Consider the following 16,752-nt stretch of genomic DNA (forward strand, 5'->3'; position numbering starts at 1 on the left):
AATTTTCAGGTTTGTAATATGTATATGATAATAAATAGACTAAAACTTATATTAATTTCAGGAAACAGCACGGGCATCACAGATTGTTGTAAATTATTTTTAAAATATGAAGAAGGTTTAAAACAGGTTTAAAAGTTGAGTTGGTAGAGAAGACCTAAATAAGGTAATGTTGGTAATGGGACCAAAGATCAAATAACCCTTGAAATATATAATATGTACAATTTAAGTAGTTTTTATGAATCTGTTTGATATCTATCGCATTGTTTTTATATTCCTTGAAATATATATTTTTTTTCTTTACAGGATACACAAACAATAATAAAAAATACAGTTACTCACTAAAAGCACTTAAGGTTTGTAATAGATGTAGTTAGAATATCAAACACCAAACCAAACCAAAAATTATGTTTTATTTTACTGGTATTCTTAACATTTGAAAGGAAAGAGTTAGTTAATTTCATAAATAAGCAGAAGGACATCGCATAGTACACTCTATATTAATAATTCTTTTTTATCCTATGCTTGTTAGTTGACGCATCACTAGGTATAAAATTTAGTGCTGATTCCAGACCTATAGTGGTGGTTGTGACATATTCTGATGTGTTTCTGGCAATTTAAAATAAGTTAATATTTAAACAAACATTTCTGGCTTTCCTGACAGGAGTGTGAAAACAAATTTAATAAAGGTATAATGTGGATAATGTTCTGATTATTACAGTTTGCATGGATGACTGTTTTGGTATGTTGTTATTTTTAATAAAGTATATTTAATGAGTTTTTGGGTACTTCTTTTTCCCTCAGAGGATTGTGTTCTAATCTTTTTATATAAATTTTCATAAATTATATCTACAAAATTTATTACCTTATAACTTTTTGCTAAATATTTTGTAATTGATACAGTTTAACAGTATATAAAAGAACTATTTAAATAAGATGTTTGAAAATATATAACTGTTTTTGTACACATCAATTCAATTTGTGATTAACTGTACTGAAATAAAAACAAATTAAGAGAAATGGGGTGATCTATCAACTATAACATGAAACGCATCATCCTATTTCCAAGTTTTCTATTAATTTCACTTATTAAACAACTATTTTTATTCAATAATCTTGATAATTCTAGGAACTCTCAGATATCGTCAAAACATGAAAACAAAAATTTACTTCCTATAGTTATTACGTCCCTTTAACTGAAATATAAGAAACAGGGGAGTTAATATTCTGACTGAGAAAGTTTATAAAATACCTTTAGGTAAAATCTCTTCGAATCTGCGGTAAAATACCTTTATTCTTATTAAATAATTTCAATAATCTATATATTTACTTATGATTTATGACAACCACCTAATAACCTAACTTTAACGTCAACTTGACAATCCTGAAAAATGTTATTGTTAACCAAAGAGTAAATCACTTTCTGAATTCGCTAACGCCAGCTTATTTTTCATTAAATTACCAATTTTCGTAACTAAGTCGGCCATATTGTACTATATACCGTATGATCGAAAAAAACGGCGTCCAGTTGGCTTGGAAATGACGATCGATGACATTTCCCATATAATTTTACATATAAAATGACAGCGATCTTCATTTCATAGCCATCGTTGACGCCGTTTTTATTCGATCATACGGTATTTCCTTCGGCCACATACCCGCTTTACCCGACCCCTGAGAGCGATCCGAACAGTACAGTGTAATGTCAATTTTTCAGTTTCTGTCAAATTCTCTGAATTCGTTTAATTATGCCACTTTAAGCTCATCTTTCCCTCTAATTTCCGATTTAATCAAAGAGAATCCCGGATTTTTGCCTTTTATATTGTTCGATAGCAAAATTGGATAAACGTAATGTCATAACCTCGATTTTTTCATTCGTTTTTTAGCCCGTGCGTGTAGCTTTTTCGAGGTAAACGTGTTTCAATTTTGCAAAATTGCACCCAATTTCAGCTTTCCTGGATGATCATATCGAAGGGTATTAAAAAAGGGCTCTAAAATGTGCGGGGATAACGGCACTATTGCGCAACAACTGAAAAAGTGACTTTTGAAAATTAACAATAGAATTGGTTTAATTAAAAATGTTCGAAATATTTGTCGATTGTGCGTCCGTATCGGATGCTATTTTGTAGAGTTTCGCAGAAATAAAATGGAGTGAAAGAATAGAACACATAATTACGGTATTCAATAAATGTTTTATTAATTTTTGTAGTATCGATTTAAAACTGATTTTTTAGAGTTCTTTATTAAATGCGTTTACCCGTGACTTCGTTCGCGTCAAATTAATCGTTTATAATGGTGATGATAAAGCAAAGCAAGAATTTCCATTAACATACGAACTGGATAAAATTTTCTCACATTTATATCAGCATGAGAAAAAGCAATATGGCGATATTATTATATAACTTGGTAATATTTGAGGGGTAGTTTGATCTCGTTCGAATTTGACTCTCAAAAAATGCGTTCGCCAAAAATAAGCTTTTTATGTCAAGTAGTTTAAGCAGAATCGTGGTTAATCAATTACCCAACTTTTTCTTTCAATACCGTTTGATAGAAAGTACCTTGGATAACCCAGCATAAATAAATATTTCCTATATTTATTTCCTTTAGTAAATTGAATATTTCTATACATTTTCAATAACATTTTTCGTATAAGAGCACTCAACGCGTAAATAATTTATTTTCGCAAATACAGAGCAAAAATCAATGGCAAAAAATCGGCGAATTCGTGCATATTAAATTTCCAGACAATATTAAATCTACTCCCATGTAAATATGCGTGTTATAAACTTTACAAAAACAATTTAAAATATTTACAATCCAAAAGTACTTGATAAAAAAAAATATTTTATTCTAGAATTAAAAAGTTTGCTTTGAAAGGTTGTGCTTATTAGATGAAACGGTAATATCCGAGGTAATATCAAAAGTTGACATATGATATGTCATTCCATGCAGAGTGTCATTTTCTATCAAATAAAGTAAAACATTAAAAATATACCGAGACTTTAGATATCTATACTTACTTTGATAAAATATGGTAATCGTAAATCATACAGGATGTCCAAAATTCGACGCCAAACTTTCTAAAAGATAAAATCATTTTTCTTCGTTTGTTTTTAAATGGAACACCCTGTATATGAACATTTTTTTGGATTAAGAGTATTTCAAAATTTTTAACGTTTTCGCAGAAAGCCACCCATTGATTTTTCTCTACAAAATATGTTCATTTTTTTAACAAAAAATATACAGCGTGATCCATTTAAAAAAAGCAAAGAAAGATTATTTTATATTTTTGAAAAGTTTGGCGTAGAATTTCGAACACCCTGTATGGTTTAAGATTACGATATTTATAGCAAAGTAAGTATAGACTATCTAAAGTAAATATCTAATATAGTATTGATTTCAGGACAGTTCTTGTATTTGTAACAATGTTTTTAAGGAAGGTTAAAAAATACATATTTTTATTTATTTATTCATATCTGTGCAATTATCGAAATATATTTACTCATATCTTAGGATTAGGTAAATCTGAAAGGAAGCCAAAAATGCAATAAAATATGGGGTGTTCCATTTAAAAAAAAAAAATCCCGATCCACTGACACTTTTTTGAACCACCTTATACAAGTTAAAATATTTTCCTGAAACACACACTCGTACATACTTTAGGTTCGCACTTAAACAAAATTCACAAGTTTTTTTTTATTTTAGGAGCTACAGATGCCCGACGCAATATTGCCTGACCCTCTACATATAATATTAAAAGAGCACAGAATGATTGGTAGGTAACTAATTACCGTTAATTAACGAAATAAATAAATAATCTACATAAAACTGTATGTTCCTACCTTATTTAATATCTCTGAAGCAAAATAAATACTGCCAAGTTAGCTTGTTACCATTTTTGATCATGTCTATTGCAGAATTCAACCACTAATGTCATATTTGAACATGCACTAACCTAAAAAATAAAAAAACAATTAGAAAAAATAATCCATCTCATTTTTGAAGTAAATAAAACTGTCCAGAACAAATATTCTTTTAATTTTACCCAAAATTCATTAAATTATGCATAAAATTATTATTACCTCACGATAACCAGAAGAAAAGACTCCACCCTGTAGCTTATGTACCGCTTTTTCATATCCAAGCACACCTAAACAAGCACAAAACTGATTGATAGCTAATTAATTAGCGTTAATCAACAAAATAAATAATTAATCAACATAAAACTGTATGTTCCTACCTTATTTAATATCCTTAAGCAAAATAAATACTGCCAAGTTAGCTTGTTACCATTTTTGATCATGTCTATTGCAGAATTCAACCACTAATGTCATATTTGAACATGCACTAACCTAAAAAATAAAAAAACAATTAGAAAAAATAATCCATCTCATTTTTGAAGTAAATAAAACTGTCCAGAACAAATATTCTTTTAATTTTACACAAATTTCATTAAATTAAGATTAAAATTATTATTACCTCATGATAACCAGAAAAAAGACTCTACCCTGTAGCTTTTCATTTCCAAGTACACATGTACTAAGCTAAAAGAGAAAAAAACAGTTAGAAAAAATAATTCATCTCATATTTGAGGTAAATAAAACCGTCCAGAACAAAAATACTCTGTTAATTTTACCCAAACTTCATTAAATTATGCTTAAAATTATTATTACCTCATGATAACCAGAAGAAAAGACTCCACCCTGTAGCATATATACCGGTTTTCCACGTCTAAGTACACCTAAGCAAGTCACCTATAATATAAAAGATAAAATAAATATAACATTTTACCCAAACTACATTAAATTAGGCTTAAAATTATTATTACCTCTGTATACAGCAAAAAGGCTCCACCCTGTAGCTTATACACCGGTTTTCCATGTCTAAGTATACCTAAACAAGTCACCTATAATATAAAAGATAAAATAAATATAACATTTTACCCAAACTTCATTAAATTAGGCTTAAAATTATTATTACCTCTGTATACAGCAAAAAGACTCCACCCTGTAGCTTATATACCGGTTTTTCATGTCTAAGTACACAAAACAGGCCTCCTACAATATAAAAGATAAAATAAGTATAACATTTTACCCAAGCTTCATTAAATTAGGCTTAAAATTATTATTACCTCTGTACCGCACGATAACCAGCAAAAAGACTCCACCCTGTAGCTTATGTACCGCTTTTTCATGGCTAAGTACACAAAACAAGCCTCCTATAACATAAAAGATAAAATAAATATAACATTTTACCTAAACTTCATTAAATTAGGCTTAAAATTATTATTACCTTATGATAACCAAAAGAAAAGACTCCACCCTGTAGCTTATGCACCGCTTTTTCATGTCTAAGTACACAAAACAAGCCTCCTATAATATAAAAGATAAAATAAACATAACATTTTAGCCAAACTTCATTAAATTAGGCTTAAAATTATTATTACCTCTGTATACAGCAAAAAGACTCCACCCTGTAGCTTATATACCAGATTTCCATGTCTAAGTACACCTAAACAAGTCACCTATAATATAAAAGATAAAATAAATATAACATTTTAACCCCACTTCATTAAATTAGGCTTAAAATTATTATTACCTCTGTACATCACGATAACCAGTAAAAAGACTTCACCCTGTAGCTTATATACCGGTTTTCTATGTCTAAGTACATCTAAACAAGTCACCTATAATATAAAAGATAAAATAAATATAACATTTTACCCAAATTTCATTAAATTAGGTTTAAAACTATTATTACCTCGGTAACTCATACCCTGCAAAAAAACTCACACCCTGTAGCTTATGTACCGCTTTTTCATATCTAAGTACACGAGACAAGCCTCCTATAATGTAAAAGATAAAATAAATATAGGTCAAGATTGCGTAAAATGTTTAGATTTTAAAATTATAAGTGGTCATCGATAATTTTTTGAGGCGATCGATACAAATTCGAAAGTTCTGGCTCAAAACGTCGATACAAGCGGCATTCAGTCCCAGACAGCTTCGAAATTCTCGGTCGACGCCGGTCGATGCGCGCAGGAAATCCATCGCGATTGCCATGGAATTCCTGGCTGGCGCTGTCAACGCGAAACAAAAATACTTTGACGCTTCGCACTTTTAGGTTAATAAATTCGACAAAAAAATGACAAAATTAACGTAAATTAATGAAGATTTCGAAAAACTTACCCCTTTAATCGACGTAACGGACATCTAGGAACACTGTATTATAAAAACAATCACTCGGGTACAGTTTTTACCGTAAAGATATTAAGAAAAAAATCGGAGTAATTTTAGCACGGCTTTTGCCTGTATATTTGTTTATTACTGAAGAAATTGTCACTAATTTTGTGGTGTGCTGTGGCTCAATAATGACCAATACAGCAATGCGGGGGTTTGTTATGGTTATGGTATTAGAACAGACAGATGTTATAGGAGATTTTTAGTAATATAAGGTAAGTATTAATAAAAATTAGTATCGTAGGTAAATGTTTTTAAAGTTTACTTGTATTATTCGACTTGATGATGTTATTCTTCAAATAATATTACAGAAAATAATGGAAATATGTAAAATATGGTAATTGGAGTAATGTTAGTGTCATTTTTATTGAAAAAAAATCGTTTTTCATCAAATTTTAGATGCTTTTGGATTATACATGGTTGTTCACCACATACGACACGGAGTATTGTAGCTAAACGATGAGATTTTTACAAATTGTAAGTTTGGGGTTCGTTGAAGGACTATTAGAGCTACAATTTAAAAATATGTTTACAAGATACAGAGTGTCCCAAATAAATAAAAAATATCAAAGTTGTATTTTTTTAAATGGAACGCCCTGTATATTATTACATTTTTAGTTTCTACGATTAAAATAAAGGTAAATTTGATTAAGGTTTATTATACTTAAACATTACCGTTTTTGAAATATTTTCAATTTTGTGAAATTGCAGTAAAAATTTTAAAGCTTCATTTCTCCAAGGGTATCAATGTTTTTAATACTAAATATTTAATGAAGTTTATTTATTGATCAGTTATTGTGTTGCAATAATAAAAATAATACTACCTTATACAGAGTGTCTAAAAATTTATTTTAAATAATTATTAGCTTCAACCGGCAATAACTTCTTTAATTTAAATGGAATGCCCTGTATACTTTAGGAGAATCAGATGCACAATTAAATTGTCTATCAAATTGTATTATACCATTTTTTACCTATCCCTTCAAGTTTTCGTAGAAAATGCATTTTCTTATAATTTAGACCTCATTTATCAATATATCCATGGAATATTGACATTTTAGATTGTTTTTAAAGCAACAAATGTACAAAATGTACAGACTAGTAATATTATCGTTTTTAGCAAAACGATAATATTACTAGCCCATTTGTATGCAAAAAGAAAACTATTTAAATCTTTATAAAAGAGTATACCATTAATTAAATATAACACCATTATTTGCGCCCATATACTAATTAATTACATACTTAATTGTGTTCGTTAATAAATTATTATAAATAAATATGGATTTGAGTCAGAAATCAATATAATAATAAGTTATCAAATTAAAGTCTCTGTTGTTATAAATAAGCATTTATTAAAAAATGAAATATCATTTTTAAGGTGTTACTTTTTATCACACTGTCTAATGCCCATACAAAATTCAATTTTTTAGTATTTGGAGCAATTATTATTAATCAACGCAAACAGTCAGTAATGTAGTTTAATGTTTAACATAATTTTTTTTAATGTTAACAATAATGTAATAACAGTTTAATGTAGTTTGAATACTGGAATCATATTAATTGGTCCTCTTTAACAAATATTTAAACAGTGTTTTTTATTTTTTAATGAAATAAACGAATTATATCGACAATATTAGTATCTGTACTCTTTAAAAATTTGGTACATCTTTAAAAATAATCTAAAATGTCAATAGTCCATGGGTATATTGATAAATAAGTTCTAAATTACAAGAAAATACATTTTCTACGGAAACTTAAAGAGATAGGTAAAAAATGGTATGATATAATTTGATAGACAATTAAATTGTGCATCTGATTCTCGTAAAATATACAGGGTGTTCCATTTAAATTAAACAAGTTATTGCCGTTTGAAGCTAATAATTATTTAAAATAAATTTTTAGACACTCTGTATAAGGTAGTATTATTTTTTATTGCAACACAATAACTGATCAGTAAATAAACTTCAGTAAATATTTAGTATTAAAAACTTTGATACCCTTGGAGAAATGAAGCCTTAAAATTTTTTAATGCAATTTCACATTTTAAAAACTTTTGATTCACTATAAAATTATCCGAGCAACGGACACATACGTGCACGTCGTCCGCCATCGCTATCAATCGTAGAAACTAAAAATGTAATAATATACAGGGTGTTCTATTTAAAACAATATAACTTTGATATTTTTTACTTATTTGGGACACTCTGTATCTTGTAAAATTATTTTTAAATTGTACCTCTAATAGTCCTTCATCGAACCCAAAACTTACAATTTGTAAAAATCTCATCGTTTAGCTACAATACTCCGTGTCGTATGTGGTGAACAACCCTGTATAGCAATGGAAAATGTATATTAAGGCTCAGAAAATAGAAGCAGGTAAGTCAATTTTCTTGTTATAATTAAATATTCAGTGCATTCGGTTCAGAGTAAGTGTAAGCATCTTTAAAAGCCGCCAAACTGGGAAAAAAGCAGCCTAGTAAGAAGATATACCGGGTGGGTCTCGAAACCTATAACTTTTTTTTATTTTTTTTTTAGATAAAAAAATAAGATTTGGAATATGATAAGAATTTTGATTAAAAATTAGTGTTTTTAACGCAGTTATGGCACTGGATTGAAATTTAAAATGCGAGTTTCTTTTTAGCGAAAATGTCAAAAGTTGACATACAGGGTGTCCCAGAGTGAGCGTGCATTAGAAGTTTCTAGAGAACTACAAGATCTAGATCGGAGATTTTTTGTACATCATTGTTTCACAATGAGATCTATCGATTAAAAATATTTTCAATATGGCGGCACTTCCGGAAATACCGGAATTTGACGGCAACTTCTTCTTCTTATTAGGTATTATTATTTTAAATAGGGACCCCATATTTTATTACATACTTAAATTCTCTGTAAAATTTTATCAATTTTGATATCAAACACTCTATACCGTAACATTAACCGTTTTCGAGAAAAATTTTCTAAACGTTTAAAATTTTTCGAGAAAAAAAACTGCCTTTCAAAAAAATGTGTATAGCCTAAATGTCAAATTTAGTGACTGCCACAGCTACTGTGAACTGTGACATAAAGAGAAGACATGTAACTATCTATTTCAAAAATTAAAATGTTCAACTGTTATATTATAATGGCGGTAGCTGTCATGGAATTGAACGATTAAAAAATTATCATAAATCATTTTTTTCAAATGGAAACCCACTTTTTTATTTCACTAGTGAAAAGGTTTTTTAATTCGTTACTTTTTAACTGTACATGTTCCTATACCTAAAATAAATCGTTTTTAATTTATTTAAGATTAAGTTTGAAAACGTAAATTTTTCTTGATTTTATCTAGCTTCCTTTGACATTAAGTGTCAAACGGTCAGACAATTTATTTCCATCTGTCAAAAAACGAATTATTTAAATTTCCTATATTATAAATACTGCCTGCTTAAAAGTTTAAAAAGTGTATTTATAAAAATATATCTCGTATTTTCACTCTTTAGTGATATCTAATAGTTGATATTATTAATTATTAATAATATACCGTATGATGATCGATAACATACTGCTTTTTGAACAAAGTGTCACAATATAACATGGCCAGATCTATTGTTAAAACAATAGATCTGGCTTACTACATCACTTGACGTTTAAAATCATAGGCTACTTGTTAAAATCAAGAAAAATATACGCTTTAAAACTAAATTTTAAATAACTTAAAAACGATTTATTTTAGGTATAGGAACATGTATAGTCAAAAACTAACGAATTCAAAAATTGCCTTTTCACTAGTGAAATAAAAAAGTGGTTTTCCATTTGAAAAAAATGATTTACGATAATTTTTTAATCGCTCAGTTGCATGACAGCTGCGGCCATTATTATATGACATTCGAACAATTTAATTTTTGAAATAGATAGCCACGTGTCTTCACTTTATGGTACAGTGACACTGGTATAGTCTATGAAACGAATAACTTTGAATTTGACAGTTCCCGCGGGATTTTCTAGTGTTAATTTTGTTAGGTTAGCAACTTGCGGCCATGCTGACGCAATGCCTTCTCTAATAGAACAGCCACGGAGCGAGATTTAAGACGTCACGCTAGTTAGATACTACGGATTAATAAATATGTTGTAGAATGCATGGAAAACATAATTATTCCTCGTATTTTTGGTTCGTATTTTAAAAATTGATATAGTTTACATGAAATATACATAATATACAGTTAATAAATAGAATATATATATATATATATATATATATATATATATATATATATATATATATATATATATATATATATATATATATATATATATATATATATATATATATATATATATATATATATATATATATATATATATATATATATATATATATATATATATATATATATATACATATTTATAGTAATAAATACTTTGGCAAACAAACTATGAACCATACAAATGCAGCAAATGTTTTACAATATACAAATAGTGAATAGGTACATAAGATAATGGGTAAAATATAAAATATATTTTAAATTTTGGGGTTTGAAAATCGATCTAATTTAACAAAAAATATTCAATATCTACTAATAGTAATGTATTATTATTTGCATTCACAGAATTTATATGTATATTTATCAAGTATCAATGTTCGAAAAATTATATTTGCAAATAATACAATATTATAGAAAAAAAGGCGTCAGCGATGGCCATGAAATAAAGATCTCTGTCATTTTATATGTAAAATTATTCTAAAATTTTTGATTTTCTTGGGATTTACGTTCGGGAAAAACGCTGATTAAGTTTTCATTTGGTTTTTCATTATTTTTTTTGGTTTAAAAAAAACGTTTCGGCTAACATTATAGCTTTCATCAGTGTTGTGTCATATGAACAAAAATAGTGTCGAATATAATCCAAAAATTACATATAAAATATTCACAACCTAACCTAACACTACATAATGTTTACTGCAATTAATAAATTAATATAAACTTGTCAAAAGATGGCCACATATTTGTATATTGTAAAACATTTGCTGCATTTGTATGGTTCATAGTTTATTTTAAAAGTATTTATTACTATAAATAGGTATATATATTATATTTATTAACTGTATATTATGTATATTTCATGGAATTTATATCATTTTTAAAATACAAACCAAAAATACGAGGAATAATTGTTTTCCATGTATTCTACAATATATTTATTAATCCATAGTATCTAACTAGCGTGACGTCATAAATCTTGCTCCGAGGCTGTTCTATTAGAGACGGCAATGGTCTGATATTTACAAATGTCAAAAGCTGATGACATTTTACTTTTGACAATTATGACATTTCGTGTTGATTTTTGTAAGAAGAGGAAGAATTGTCACTTGTTTTATTATTTTCCTTTTCTATTTCACGAAAGTAAAAAGAGTTACCTATCTGATTCGTTCAGGCACTCAATTTAAAGAATATCAGTAATTTTTTTGACAGAGGGATTTTATATTTGCCATGTGGGTAAAAAATAACGCTCAAAATTCAAAGTTATTCATTTTATAGACTATAATCACTAAATTTGACGTTTAGACTATACAGATATTTTTGACAGACGGTTTTTTTCATCCAAAAATTTTAAATATTTTTTTCCCAAATAACGGTTAATGTTATGAAAAAAAGGCATAGAGCGTTTAATATCAAAATTCATAAAATTTTACAGAGAATTTAAATAAGTAATAAAAAATGGGGGCACCTATTTAAAATAAGCAAGTTGCTGTCCACTTCCGATATTTCCGGAAGTGCCGGCATATTGAAAATATTTTTAATCGATAGATCTTGTTGGAAAACAATGATGTGCAAACAATCTCCGATCTAGATATTGTAGTTCTCTAAAAACTTCTAATGCACGCCCAACCTGAGACACCCTGTATATGTCATTCTATTCAGAGTGTCATTTTCTATCGAATAAAGTAGAAATAACCCGAGGGTGCCATTTTAAAATCCAAAGTTTTAGTCATTTCCGGTGAAACAGGAAGTGACAAAAACAATTAAATATGTCAATCAATCCTAATTTATGTCATATACTAACATACCAAATCTAGTTTTTTTATTTGAAAAAATAAAGGTGTTATAGGGAAGAGCCACTTTCGAGACGCACCCGGTATACGACAAAAAGTCTAATAAATAATATTTTAGTATCAATTAATCTGTTGAATAAAAATTTAATTATTTACTGACCAATTAACATGAAATATACCTATCCACCTCCAAACCCAATTAGCAAGAATAATTCCTCCCCAAAAAAATATACAGGCGATTGTCATATATTCGTAGATTTAGAGGAAACAGGTGACATATGGCGACCATTAATCCTGATGATGTATGTATTGTGACAAAAACAAGACAAGCAAAGAGTACGGGGAAGCTCTATATTTACCTGCGAAGCCACCTCGAAAAATATATCGCTACTGCCTATTTGTGTCAGATTTGTTAAGGTATTTAGAAGATAGAATTAATTTTATATTATACAGGGAGTCTCGAAAAGATTTAATGGTAGATTGTACATTTTATGAAATGGGAGAAGTTATTCTTGGGTTATAACTCATCATAAAGTCTCAGGGCTTTGTTCGTATCTATTACGGTTACCGAGATACCAATGCTCGTACCTCGAATTTGTAGCACCCTGTAGATATAATTATCATCTATTTAAAAATAATGGTAAAATCAAATTTAAATTTTTAAAAACTTCATTAATCCTATTTAATTAATATTATTATATTTAACATACCGGGTGTTGCATCGTCGAGCGGGACATAGGAAATCCCATGTAAATTTTAGTGGGCTCAATTATTGGCTTCCCTCATTATTTTAGAGAATAATTCTATTTAGGTTTATTGAAGATCACTAAAACCCACATTCAAAAGAATAACTTTAGATATTTTTGATTAGCCCGTTTACGAGTTATTGCCGATTTCTTTTTAAATATTTCTCCGTTCTTATGGCCCTGTATTTACTTATCCGCACCAGTCAAGGTAAAAGATAACTGTCAAATGAAGTTGTCATTTCAGAAATTTATCTATTTAGTGCTTTATTATTATTATTAAAAATTCATACCTACATCGAAAATATTAGCCATGAATTACACTACCGAAGAAAAAGTATAGATGATTAAATGGTATTATCAAGGAAATAGTTATCAAAAGTTGTCGGACATGTTTGCTGCTCTGTATCCGAATAGACCGATACCTGGCAAGGAATATCCAGAGATTTGAGACCAAAGGTACCCTAATAAATAACTGCAGATGTGAAACAAGGCAGGAACAAAGAAAAGATGCAAGAAATGATACCGACTTGGAAGTTTTATTGTGCGTGGAAGAGAACAATGGAAAGATCAGCACAAGGAAATTTGAGGATGAAATAGGAATAGATCACACTACAGCGTTTCAAATTTTGAAACGACATAGATACTATTCCTTCAAATATGAAAAGCACCAAGAGCTACGAGATAGGGACGAAATACGGCGGCAGGCGTTTTGTTTTGATATGATGGAAAGAGCAAACACGGATAGGGAATTTTTAAAAAAACATATGTTTCACTGACAAATGCACGTTTACCTTAAATAATGAACCCAATGTTCAAAATTATCGATATTGGAACAAAGAAAACCAACACAGGTTTGTCGAAACAAGGACGCAATATCCGCAGAAAGTAACTGTTTGCGCAGGGATATTCGAACACAATATTATCGGGCCATTATTTCTTACGCGAAATTTAAATGCAGATTATTATTTGGAACTACTCGAAAATCATATTTTACCTACTTTACATGATGCCGCTAGGGAAAATCAGGAAGTTTGGTACCTTGGCTGTTCGGGAATATTTAGACAATAGTTTTAACGGAAACGTTATTGGCCTAAATCATACAGTAAATTGGCCAGCAAGGTCTCCTGATATTTTGCCAAATGATTTCTTTCTCTGGGGCCATTTAAAAAACAGGATATACAAGGATAAAAAATACCCAGACGAGTTAAAAAATGCTATTTCTGCCGAATGCAATAGAATTTCAGTTTACCAACTAGCGAATGTAAGAAGAGAATTTTATGATCGCCTGGGTTATTGTCTAGCAGTCGATGGAGGAATATTTGGACATCTTCTTAAATCCTAAAGTTCTAACAATTTAATAGTACCTAAATTAATAAGTTACTGAATATTGTAATAATAATATAATTAACCTTGTAATTGATTACTTTATTTTACTTTAATTCATATTAATTTGTATTTATAAATACATCTTTAAGATTTCCGACGTAGGAATGAGTTTTCAATAATAATAAAGCACTAAATAGGTAAATGTCTGAAATGACAACTTCATTTGACAGTTATCTTTTACCTTGACTGGTGCTCATAAGTAAATACAGGGCCATAAGAAAGGAGAAATATTTAAAAAGAAATCGGCGATAACTCGTAAACGAGCTAATCAAAAATATCTAAAGTTATTCTTTTGAATGTGGGTTTTAGTGCTCTTCAATAAACCTAAATAGAATTATTCTCTAAAATAATTAGGGAAGTCAATAATTGACCCCATTAAGATTCCTATGTCCCGTCCGACGATGCAACACCCGGTATAAAAAATAATTATCTATTTTTAATCTAAAAATAGAAGTCTGAAAACCATTGTATGTACATTATATTAATTGGTAATTTGATATTTTTCAAATTTTATTATCTAATGAAAAGCCAGCTTTACACATTGGTTAATTATTCGATTTTTAATAACAAATTAATTGCATTGTTATTTGTGGTGTATAATTATCGTTTTATATGTACCTAATAACAAATTGAATTTGCTGTAGCCTATAGAAATATGATTTGTTTTTTACATAATGAATTATTGTTTTATGTTTATTAATTACTTTTAGGTTGAGTTTCATTAAAAGTTTGATTTCAAAATTTCCCATATTTACCTATTATTTCAGTCAAATAATTTAACTATCTACTCTTAGTTTATTTTTTGTCAATAATGACATGTATTGACTATTTCCTTTCTAAATATCTTGAGAACGATTGCTCGAAGGTTGCTCGTAGCGGAATTTACCAAGAGACATTTTTTACGTAAAAAGTCACGGAAATAAATATTTTTTTCACTCAGTAGTTTTATACAGGTACGGACAAAAAGTTATTACTCTTCAAAACAGTTAAAACACATGTAGATGCCGCCCCCTACAAATAGGAGTCATATTGATACCAAAATCAAATTTCTCATGTCAAAAAACCCCGAGACACCAATTTTCATCCAAATATTGACGTTACTTCAGAAATTATTTGGAAAAAATCGAAATAAGAATAAAACTTCTATTCCCTGTATCTCCCAAACTATACAGGGTTGTTCACCACATACGACACGGAGTATTGTAGCTAAACGATTAGATTTTTACAAATTCTTAGTTTTGGGTTCGTTGAAGGACTATTAGAGCTACAATTTAAAAATATTTTTACAAGATACAGGGTGTCCCAAATAAATAAAAAATATCAAAATTGTTTTTTTAAATGGTATATTATTGCATTTTAGTTTTTACGATTAAAATAAAGGTAAATTTGATTAAGGTTTATTACGCTTAAACCTTACCGTTTTTGAAATATTTTCAATTTTGTGAAATTACAGTATAAATTTTAAGGCTTCATTTCTCCGAGGGTATCAAAATTATTAATACTAAATATTTGCTGAAGTTTATTTATTGATCAGTTATTGTGTTGCAATAATAAAAATTATACTACCTTATACAGAGTGTCTAAAAATTTATTTTAAATAATGACTAGCTTTAAACGGCAATAACTTGTTTAATTTAAATAGAACACCCTGTACATTTTATGAGAATCAGATGCACAATTTAATTGTCTATCAAAATATATTATACCATTTTTTACCTATCTCTTCAAGTTTTCGTAGAAAATGCAGTTTCTTATAATTTAGACCGCATTTATCTCATCATATATACCAATGGAATATTGACATTTTAGATTGTTTTTAAAACAACAAATGTACAAAATGTACAGGATTATAATATTATCGTTTTTAGTAAAACGATAATATTACTAGCCCACTTGTATGCAAAAAGAAAACTATTTATATCTTTATAAAAGATTATACCATCAACTAAATATACCACCAATATTTCCGCCCAAATACTAATTAATTTCATACTTAATTGTGTTCGTTAATAAATTATTCTAAATAAATATGGATTTGAATCAGAAATCAATATAATAATAAGTTATGAAAATGAACGTTTCTGTTGTTATAAATAAGCATTTTTCAAAAAATGAAATATCATTTTTAAGGTGTTACTTTTTACTACACTCTCTAATACACATATGTAATTCAGTTTTTTAGTATTTGGAGCAATTATGATTTATCAACGCAAACAGTCAATTAATGTAGTTTAAATACTGGAATCATATTAATTGGTCCTCTTTAACAAATATTTAAACAGTTTTTAATTTTTTAATGAAATAAACGAACTGTATCGACAATATTAGTATCTGTACTCTTTAAAAATTT

General features: G+C 28.4%; 1 protein-coding gene and 1 long non-coding RNA gene across 2 annotated transcripts in view; one reads left to right on the top strand and one right to left on the bottom strand.

The window, feature by feature from the left end:
• Nucleotides 1-3,867: 3,867 nt before the first annotated feature.
• Nucleotides 3,868-4,870, bottom strand: LOC115886273. Its single transcript, XR_004050867.1, has 6 exons — nucleotides 4,826-4,870; nucleotides 4,671-4,751; nucleotides 4,477-4,541; nucleotides 4,238-4,349; nucleotides 4,080-4,147; nucleotides 3,868-3,952 (listed from the first exon to the last, which is right to left on the bottom strand). It is a non-coding gene; the product is annotated as an uncharacterized LOC115886273 (long non-coding RNA).
• A 1,155-nt stretch (nucleotides 4,871-6,025) lies between these two features.
• LOC115886565 (acid-sensing ion channel 1-like) overlaps nucleotides 6,026-16,752 on the top strand; it is a 55,651-nt gene continuing 44,924 nt past the window's right edge. The window contains exon 1 of the mRNA XM_030905800.1: nucleotides 6,026-6,451. The gene's annotated coding sequence lies outside the window, so the exon portion shown is untranslated. The remainder of the gene's footprint in view (nucleotides 6,452-16,752) is intronic.

This window comes from Sitophilus oryzae, unplaced genomic scaffold, assembly GCF_002938485.1.
Source record: "Sitophilus oryzae breed Bouriz unplaced genomic scaffold, Soryzae_2.0 scaffold_1145_pilon_pilon, whole genome shotgun sequence".
Lineage (NCBI taxonomy): Eukaryota > Metazoa > Arthropoda > Insecta > Coleoptera > Curculionidae > Sitophilus > Sitophilus oryzae.